The 9,165-nt window shown below is 40.2% G+C and overlaps 1 pseudogene; it reads left to right on the top strand.

Annotated features, from left to right (window-relative positions):
- The first annotated feature begins 479 nt into the window (after positions 1 to 479).
- On the top strand, positions 480 to 7,592 carry LOC131236673 (chlorophyll a-b binding protein CP26, chloroplastic-like; annotated as a pseudogene).
- Positions 7,593 to 9,165: the final 1,573 nt, after the last annotated feature.

Raw genomic sequence — 9,165 nt, forward strand, 5'->3', positions numbered from 1 at the left:
GTGATGTATCTGTACATCCAAACCGTCAATCCCTTTTCTTATATTATTTTAAGACATAAACATAATCCAACGCTCAAGTTTACCACACCAAATAATAATCTTGGTTGCATTAAAATGCACAAAAGCATTAAATGTTAGTTGCATTAAATGCAAGCGTCATCTGTGGTGTGGTCCATTTGATTGTTGGATCTGCTGCATTTTTGTTTTCATGCCTTAAAATAATATGAGAAAAGGTATAATCGGTTTGGATGTACAGATACATCACGGTGGGCATACCCTCAGAACTACCCGTTCGGAGCTAGGGACGGGCCAGGGTAGTACGCAATCCGCGTCCCACCTTAATCTGCCACGTCATCAAGCCCCACCCAATCATAACCTTCCATCAGATAACGGGTCTTCACAACCGACCAATCACAGCCTTAGAACCCGAATCCGACTTGGCACCCCCACAACCACCAGCTCCTGCATTTTAGTCTCAAATGCCTACTCTCTCTCTCTCTCGCTCTCTCTCATTCCCCTCAAGAAGCTCTTTTCTCACTGGAAATTCTAATTTCTCCGGCGATCAAATGGCCTCTCTTGCCGCAGCAACGGCGCCAGCCACACTAGGCGTCTCCGAGGTGCTCGGAAACCCACTCAATTTCAACGGCGGGGCGCGATCGGCTCCAACCCCTTCCAGCCCTGCAACATTCAAGCCCGTCGCAATCTTCTCCAAGAAGAAGCCAGCACCGCCTCGGAAATCGAAGACCGCCGCCATCTCCCCTTCAAACGAAGAGCTCGCCAAGTGGTATGGTAAGTTGCAACTTCTGGTTTAAAAAAATTCAGGGTGCGTTTGGATTCGATATCGAATTGAGTTGAATTGCAATATATGTTTAATAATAATGGAAATTAAGAATTCATATATGAAAAGAACATAACTGAAATTCAAAGGCTAATTCCCAACTGCACCCTAAATCAGTAATGTCCGTGGCCACATGTTTCCGATGCATGTTTGGATGTGATTTTCAGGTCCCGATAGAAGGATTTTCTTGCCAGAAGGACTCTTGGACCGGTCGGAGATCCCCGAGTACCTCACAGGAGAAGTTCCAGGAGAGTAGGGACATTTTGGAGATAATATTCTGGACATACCCAAATTTTAATTTTGCTTGGCCTAGGCAGGAACCTGCCTCAATATCAATTTATAAAATTACATATTTCAGGGTTAGTTTAGTCTTAAAGCCTGTTTGAAACACAGGATTGAATGGTATTGAATTGCATTAGATGGAATTAACACCTTTATTACACAATGATTATATATATATATATATATCTGGAAATACTATTGTATTTTAACTGTCCAATCCTATACTTGGGTTCAAATTCTTCCTTTGGAAAAAAAACACTGTATTTGGTGGACCATGGAATTGTAATCAAAGGGTCAGATTCCATAATTGATGCCGCATGCATATGCGACTCTATTATCACTTGTGAAGGGTGCATATAGATGGACAGCATGGATAAAACACATGCATCAACATGGGGCCCACATATGCATGAATTTCGACCAAATGACATGATGATACTTGGATTAATCCAATCCTTTCTATCGCTTCCAAACACCGGATGAAATTTACATGGGAACAAATGCAATTTCATACCATCTAATCTGACCTAATTCTACATTTCAAACGGGCATTCTGACAGGCTAATATTATGTATATGAAATGATAAAGATACTCTCTTGATTGCATGCTTTAGACTGCCTGTCATAAGAGAACTTCCTGTGTTGATTAAAAAAAAATTATCATGTTTGGAAGATAGAATTAATTGTCAATGATGTAAATGTGGCTCTGTTTCTCCTTGCAGTTATGGGTACGATCCCTTTGGGCTGAGCAAGAAACCAGAGAATTTCAGCAAGTAGGTGAACTCATCTTTCTTGGGATTCTTCACTTAGGTAAAGATATAAATACCCTGCTTATACCTTCCAACGTTGTTCATAGAAAGCCAAGGCCTTTGATGGTCTTTCAGGTGAGGTACATCTAGGGGTGGCAACAGCGCATTGCCTACCCGACCCATGGGCTAAGCTTGGGCCTCCAGTGCATGGCCCAATCAATCTTGGATTGGGCTTGGGCTCAAGTAATGTTAGCCCCTGGCCTGGGCTGATTTTATATATCAATTTGGATTGGGCTTGGGCAAGTAGGGGATAGAAAGAGAAAAGGGAGAGAAACCCAGAGGGAAGAGAGAAAAAGGAGAGAAGTGGAGGGAGATGGGAGTCTACAACACGACTAAGCTTGTGGGGACCATCATGTTTTAAGTGTAAAATTCATTCCACTCGTTGGGTTCTTCTCAAAGTTAAAAATCAGCTAGATACATAACTTAGATGGCCAATTCACATGAAACAGTGGGAACAGGATGTCAACCACACGGTTTTGCGTGCGTCACCTTGTAGCTTATCATTCATCAAATCTGTTATTCAAAGTCTAACTTACCAAGATGAAGAGAAGAAATACACATTAGCTTATTTATATATATTATAAAAAAAAAAAACTTAGGTAGGCCATACCGTGTGAGCTTAGCAATTTTACATTCTTACAATTGGTGTGGTCCCAATAGAGTTTTTAAGTGGGATAATCTTTTGTTGTATGGTTCAAATAACGGTCCCCACCTTATAGATGGAGTGGATTTTACATGTACAACATTCTAGATCCCATAGAGCATTGCACATTCTCTCTTCACCCAGGCTACATGGAGAGGAGGGAAAATTGTACTGAAACAAGTGCAGAAAGTGTGGGTATATTTTCAATCCACTCCGTCCATCCATTTTTTAAAATTTGTTTAGGCATGAGCCCAAAAAGGAGATGGATCGAAGGCTAAAGTAGACCACACCACAGGAATATGTGGGGATTGAAAGTCTACTGTTGAAAACTTCTGAGTGCCATAGAAGTTTTGGATCAAGCTAACGTTTATGCTTTCCCTTCATCCAGGTCTATGTGACCTCATGAACATGTTGGATGGAAAATAAAGATCACCGCTTCCTATGGTGTGGTCTACGTGAGCCTTTGATCTGCTTCCTTTCTGAGTTCATGTCTTAATATGATCTGTTAAAATAAATGGATGGTGTGAATTAAACATATATATCACGGTGGTCCCACAAAGCCACTGACAGGAGTCTGTCTCTAGGTCCAAGTGAGGGTAGTACCTAATCTACGTCCCTCACTGAAGAGATGACCTATAGAGCTCCACTAGAAAGACCAAATTACCAAAATACTCATATTCATGACACAATTGTCCAAGAGGTGGCTCACCTGCACCCTTGGCTTTTTATTTGGACGCGGTTTGGCTGGTATCCCAACACCATCCAGCTGGTGTCAAGAGTATCTGTTTTTATCATCCGTCCATTTTACAAGCTCATTTTAAGGCTAAATGAGGCAGATCCAAATATCAGATGGACCCCACTGCAGGGAAAATATTTTTAGCTGAGTTTTCACTATTAAAAACTTCCTAGGCTTTACTATAACGATTATTTGCCATCCAACCTGTTGATAAGGTCACACAAACTTGAATAAAGGGAAAACACAAATACAAGCTCGATTTAAAACTTATGTGGCCCCAAAAAGTTTTTCCAATGGTGAGCATTCAATCCTCAAGGTCTCCTGTAGTGTGGTCCACTTGAAATTTGGATCTACTTAATTTTTGGGCTCATGCCCTATAATTATCTTAAAAAATGGATGGATGGCATGAAGAAAACAGATACATCGTGGTGGGGCCACAGAGCTTTGACACCAGCTTGGTGGTGGAGTTGGGGTGCCTCAGCTGTACGTTTGGGGGGCCTTACCGTGCAGACGACCTGGTTCAAAAATTACGCCATTCTGTTCATTTGATTGTCGACCATTGGCAATCCTTTAACCATCCAGTGTTTAGTGCGGTCCACCAGATGACTTTATCAGCTTTATTTTACGGCCAGGTCTTCTCCATGGTAGGGAACTCCTGATGCATGGCTGGGATGCCACATACGCACATACTCGTTCCAAGTTGGCAAATGGGGCCACGTGTAGAGGTTGGGATATTGTTAGGCCACGTGTAGAGGTTCGGATATTGTTATCTTTTACATGGATAGAACATCTGAGCAAGAAAGATAATTGCCAAAATACCCCTTATCTGCCTTGGCACGTGTTAACGTGGGTCCATTTGCAGCTACCAAGCTTACGAGCTCATCCACGCCCGATGGGCCATGCTTGGTGCGGCTGGATTTATAATCCCAGAGGCCTTCAATAAATTCGGCGCTAATTGCGGTCGTGAAGCCGTCTAGTTCAAGGTCTGAGAACTCTATATTGTGGGGCCCTCCAAAAACACTTCTACACGTATCCCAACCGTGTATCAAAGTGTAGTCCATCTGATATATATATATATATATATATATATATATATATATATATATATATATATATATATATATAAACACATGCTGGTCAACTGCATGTCAGCTAAGCCACACATGAATGAAACCAATGGATGGTTGAAAAACATTTTGATGTAGAGCGGGTCGCGGACAGTTTCATGGCCAAGATGGATCGAAAAGGCCCGGCGACGACCGAAGTGATCCGGACCATCGAACCTTAAATCGGGCGTATTTTGCAATCCGAATGAGTTATCTAACGTAAAATATATGATTTTGGGGTAGAATGAGCATCGAAGCCAACCAACCCGCTTATGCCGGTTCGCACGAATTGCGAAAAACCCTCGATTGACAATGCTTTCCTATTTTAATTCCGTTTTTACTATAAATAGTACGTTTTAGTTTGATTATAACTCTTCATCCGTCGGGCTTTAGGAGTTGCGCCCAACGTGAAAAGAGCTTAGAATAATTAGGAGAACGGTTTGGTGAAGCCAAATAGGACACTTACTATTTTTGGCCGAAAACCTTGCGCACTAGTAGACATCACGACCATCTATAAATAGTAAGTTGTGGATTTTAGGAGTTTTGAGTTGTAGTTTGATTCTAATTTCTTTCCCATTGCTTGGTACCCTTATTTAAAGGGTTGTGAACTCGTTTTTAATTATTCATCAATCAATTTCGAATTTATTTCTATTTTCTCGCTTTCTTTCCTCGTGGATGCTGGTCAACTGCATGTCAGCTAAGCCACACATGAATGAAACCAATGGATGGTTGAAAAGCATTTCAACTCATTTAAACCATCCCTTATCAGAGATGACTTATCTAAAGGAGCCCACCTGATGGACGGATCGGATATCATAAATACAGGTCAGATTGGCTAGTTGAGCTGCGTATAGATATGGAGGGCTACTTGTTGTATGAGAAGGAAATTACTATTAAGCCCCTGTGAGACTAATGGAGTGTTTTTACATCTGCAGACTGAAGCGCTTCTCCTTGATGGGAACACCTTGAACTACTTCGGAAAAAATATTCCGATCAACCTCATCGTGGCCGTCGTCGCCGAAATTGTTCTCGTTGGGGGCGCTGAATATTACAGAATAACCAATAGCCTGGTATGAAAATCTCTTTTCTATTGTGATATAAGAGACACATGATCAAAGCATCGTGATTGGCCCCCCTGATCATGATATTGTCCATCTTTACTGTTTCATCTTCATAGTAGGAGGAATGGTCACAATCCCTGCCTCCCATTCATTTCAGACCAATCTTTGCAATCCGTATGTTGAAAATCTTAGCGACTGGATATCCTAACCATCCAATCAATGCAATGTGGAATTTCAACGGTTTATGGGCCAATGGGCAACTTTCAGATACTTAAGGGCCTGTTTGGCCAGGCGAATCCCATGGGATGAGGAGGGATGGATGGATTTTAAGGTAATGATGGTGGTGTCAGTGGATTGGTTTAAGATCCATGGGATTGCTATATCCCGGGACAAGTTCACTGGCTCTGTTTGACACACCCCGCATATCCCGAGATTTTACCTTCCAATCCGTCCTACCAAGGGATGGGATGAATTTTAAGGTAATGATGGTGATGTCAGTGGATTGTTTTAGGATCCATGGGATTGCTTATATCTTGGTACAAGTTCACCGGGTTTGTTTGGCTCGTCATGCATATCCCGTGATATCGCGATCCCATCCCTCCTAATACTGTAGGATCGGTCCGGCCAAACAAGCGATAAGATTATCCAAAAGGTGTTTTTTTTTTTTTTTGGGCCATAGGGTGAATAGAGTGGACTGGAATGAATAGATGGTCTATATTGTTGGTTGGACTGTCCATACCATACCCTTATTGAAGCATGGAGGGACATGATCAGGTCGATCACTGTCCTCTTCAGGGAGTACCTACTCCTAATTCACGAGTAATGAAATAGAAATAATTTCTAATAAAGTTGAAAATAAATTGATTGATGATAAAAAAGAAATTACAATCCTTTAAATAATGAGCTCAAACTTATGACAGAGTTTTAGACTCAAATTCCAACTCAAACACCCTAAAAACATTACTTATTATAAATAGTAAACTCAAATACCCTAAATACATGACTTATTATAAATGGTAAACTTGATATTTATAGACCATCTCCATTTCTACTAGTCTTCATATGGTTTTTGGCCAAAAATAGTAAGCGTCCAATTTGGTCTTACCATGTTATTCTCCTAATTTTTCTAAGCCATTTCATGCTGGGCATGACTCCTACAACTTGAAGAATAAAAAATTATACTTGATTTAAAACTTACTATTTATATTAAAATCGAAAATAAAGGGGACTTTTTACTGTCAATCTGATGGAATCTTGCAAATCCGGTGTGGGCAACCCGACGTTGGGTTGGTTGGCTAAAGTAGCTTCTCATACCCAAAATCATATATGATACCTCCAAAAACTCATACAAGTTTTTGACATAAAACTGTTTTAAGGTTCTAATGATCCGGATAATTTCAACTTCCGATCGGGCCTTCTCTGGTCCATCTTTTACATGAAAGTGTCCGCAACCCGCTCTACATCACCTATGGTACAACTCATTGCACATTATCATTCCTACCATAGTGACTAATAATGACTACAATGACTATGATTATGATTATGAGACATATATAAATTTTGATTAGGATCGTATTCTATAGTTACGATTCTACTAGGTGTGTCATTTTCATTCTAGTTATGATTCTACTATGTGTCATTTTCATTCCCTCGCTTCCTCTACTTGTATTGGTTCTATTTATTCTCTCTTTTTTCGCAGAATCTTGAGGACAAGCTACATCCAGGTGGGCCATTCGATCCATTGGGACTCGCGGATGACCCAGATCAGGCGGCATTGCTGAAGGTGAAGGAGATTAAGAATGGAAGACTTGCAATGTTCACGATGCTTGGGTTCTTTCTGCAGGCATACGTTACAGGCGAGGGGCCCATAGAGAACCTTGCAAAACATCTCAGTGACCCATTTAGGAACAATCTGCTCACGGGGATCGGAGGGTCGGCCGAGCGGGCCCCCACCCTGTAACTTCATAAGCTCACTAAAACACTATGTCCTGTAAATTAGATGACATCTTTCAAGGCTTCCAAAAATCTTGTATTTGAACTCTCAAAACCATGTATGTTTTTATAGAGCTCTAGTACTTAGCAGTAAAACTGTCATTTTTGAGTTCTTATTAATCCTTTAGGTTTTAACTACACTAGCAGAGATAAACATTGCTTTGTTTCCCCTTCTTCTTTTGGTGAAAAATTCATATTAAAAAAAAAAAAAAAAAAAAAAAAAAAAACCTCCACCGGTAAGAGTGAAGTTCACATATAGGCAATTATTAGCTAATTAATATCATGATCAAAACTCACTTGTAAGACTAGGACAAACTAAATATTATTTATATATTATTTAGACCTTTTAAATATTAAATGATACCGAAAAACTGGCAAGAGTACTTTTCCAAGAAACTTGCCTGAGTCTCTAGCCGAGTCAGCTCAAATTTATCTGTTTGTAATGATCGACTGTCCATGTTGAAAGTTTAAGTAGGAGAATAATCCAGTACAACTACTTCACATTTTGCACCCTATGGAGGTGCACTCAGAAAGTTATTTTACACGTAAACGATCCAATGACCAGCTTTGACCATCCATTTAGTGTAACCCACTCTCAGACGTCCCCCAAGTCAGAATCACGCTGATTGTATGATTGTAATCTCCCGATCAATGTCTTGCACAATGGACGGTTGGGATAAGTTCAAACAAAAGCAATCCAATCATGCATCAAGCTAGGCTATTCATCCTTATACATCTTGTTTACATTTCTCAAGAATCACTCTAATATGGTAGAGCCCACCTACCCATCCTGTTGGTGGGTTGGGAAACATATATATGATAATACAGAATAGGCCTTGTTTGCTCAATTCCAACAAACAGGAGGTGACACTTGTTGACAAAGGCCCATATTCAGGTAAGTTAAGCATGTGCAGTTAGGATAGTGTGGGTGTACTAGAGTCATATTCAACTCGAGTTTGATTGAACGTTGGTGACCCCAATACTGAGATAGACTGATTAAGATTGAATCTGTGGGATTGGCCGCCTTTATTTGCCAACGATTGTTATAGCGATCAGGCGATTTTAAAAGGGTGGGAGTTGGTCCTTCAAAATGATATATATTTTTTTGCCTTGCATTAAAGACTTTTCTTTGAACGTTGATGGTAGACTTTGTATTTCCCAACAAAACAATATTGATAGAAAGATTTAAAACTAAAGGCTAAAAAATGCTGTTTTATTAATTTGTATTTGAAGCTCAGTACAATCTACAGATGCGCAAAATAAGTAGAGAAATAAACAAAAAGATAAGTACTCACGATCACTTATGTGGACAAATAATGAAAATAGATCGGTTAGCAGAATATGACCAGGGTGTGATCTTCTAAGTAATGGCTCAGTTGATTAGGGATCCGATGTGGGTCGTGGATATTTATACTACTCCTAAACATATTGTAGCGATGACATTAGACAATAACAATCTAAGCTAACCTAAACTCTGAACGTTCTGCGGCGTAACTGGATAGAAGTGGATGAATTAGAAACTAAGGATAAGCAAGTTATGTAGATTGATTGTGTTTGGCGTGGGCCTAGAGCTATTTTTTTTTTATAACACCCACACCCCACACACACCCACACACTCACACCATAGTGGGATTTCACCACAATGGGTACTCAAACCCATGACCTCGTGTTGAAACTCTTGTGAATCTACCACCAATG

The sequence above is a fragment of the Magnolia sinica genome, chromosome 2 (genome assembly GCF_029962835.1).
Source record: "Magnolia sinica isolate HGM2019 chromosome 2, MsV1, whole genome shotgun sequence".
In the NCBI taxonomy this organism is placed as follows: Eukaryota; Viridiplantae; Streptophyta; class Magnoliopsida; order Magnoliales; family Magnoliaceae; genus Magnolia; species Magnolia sinica.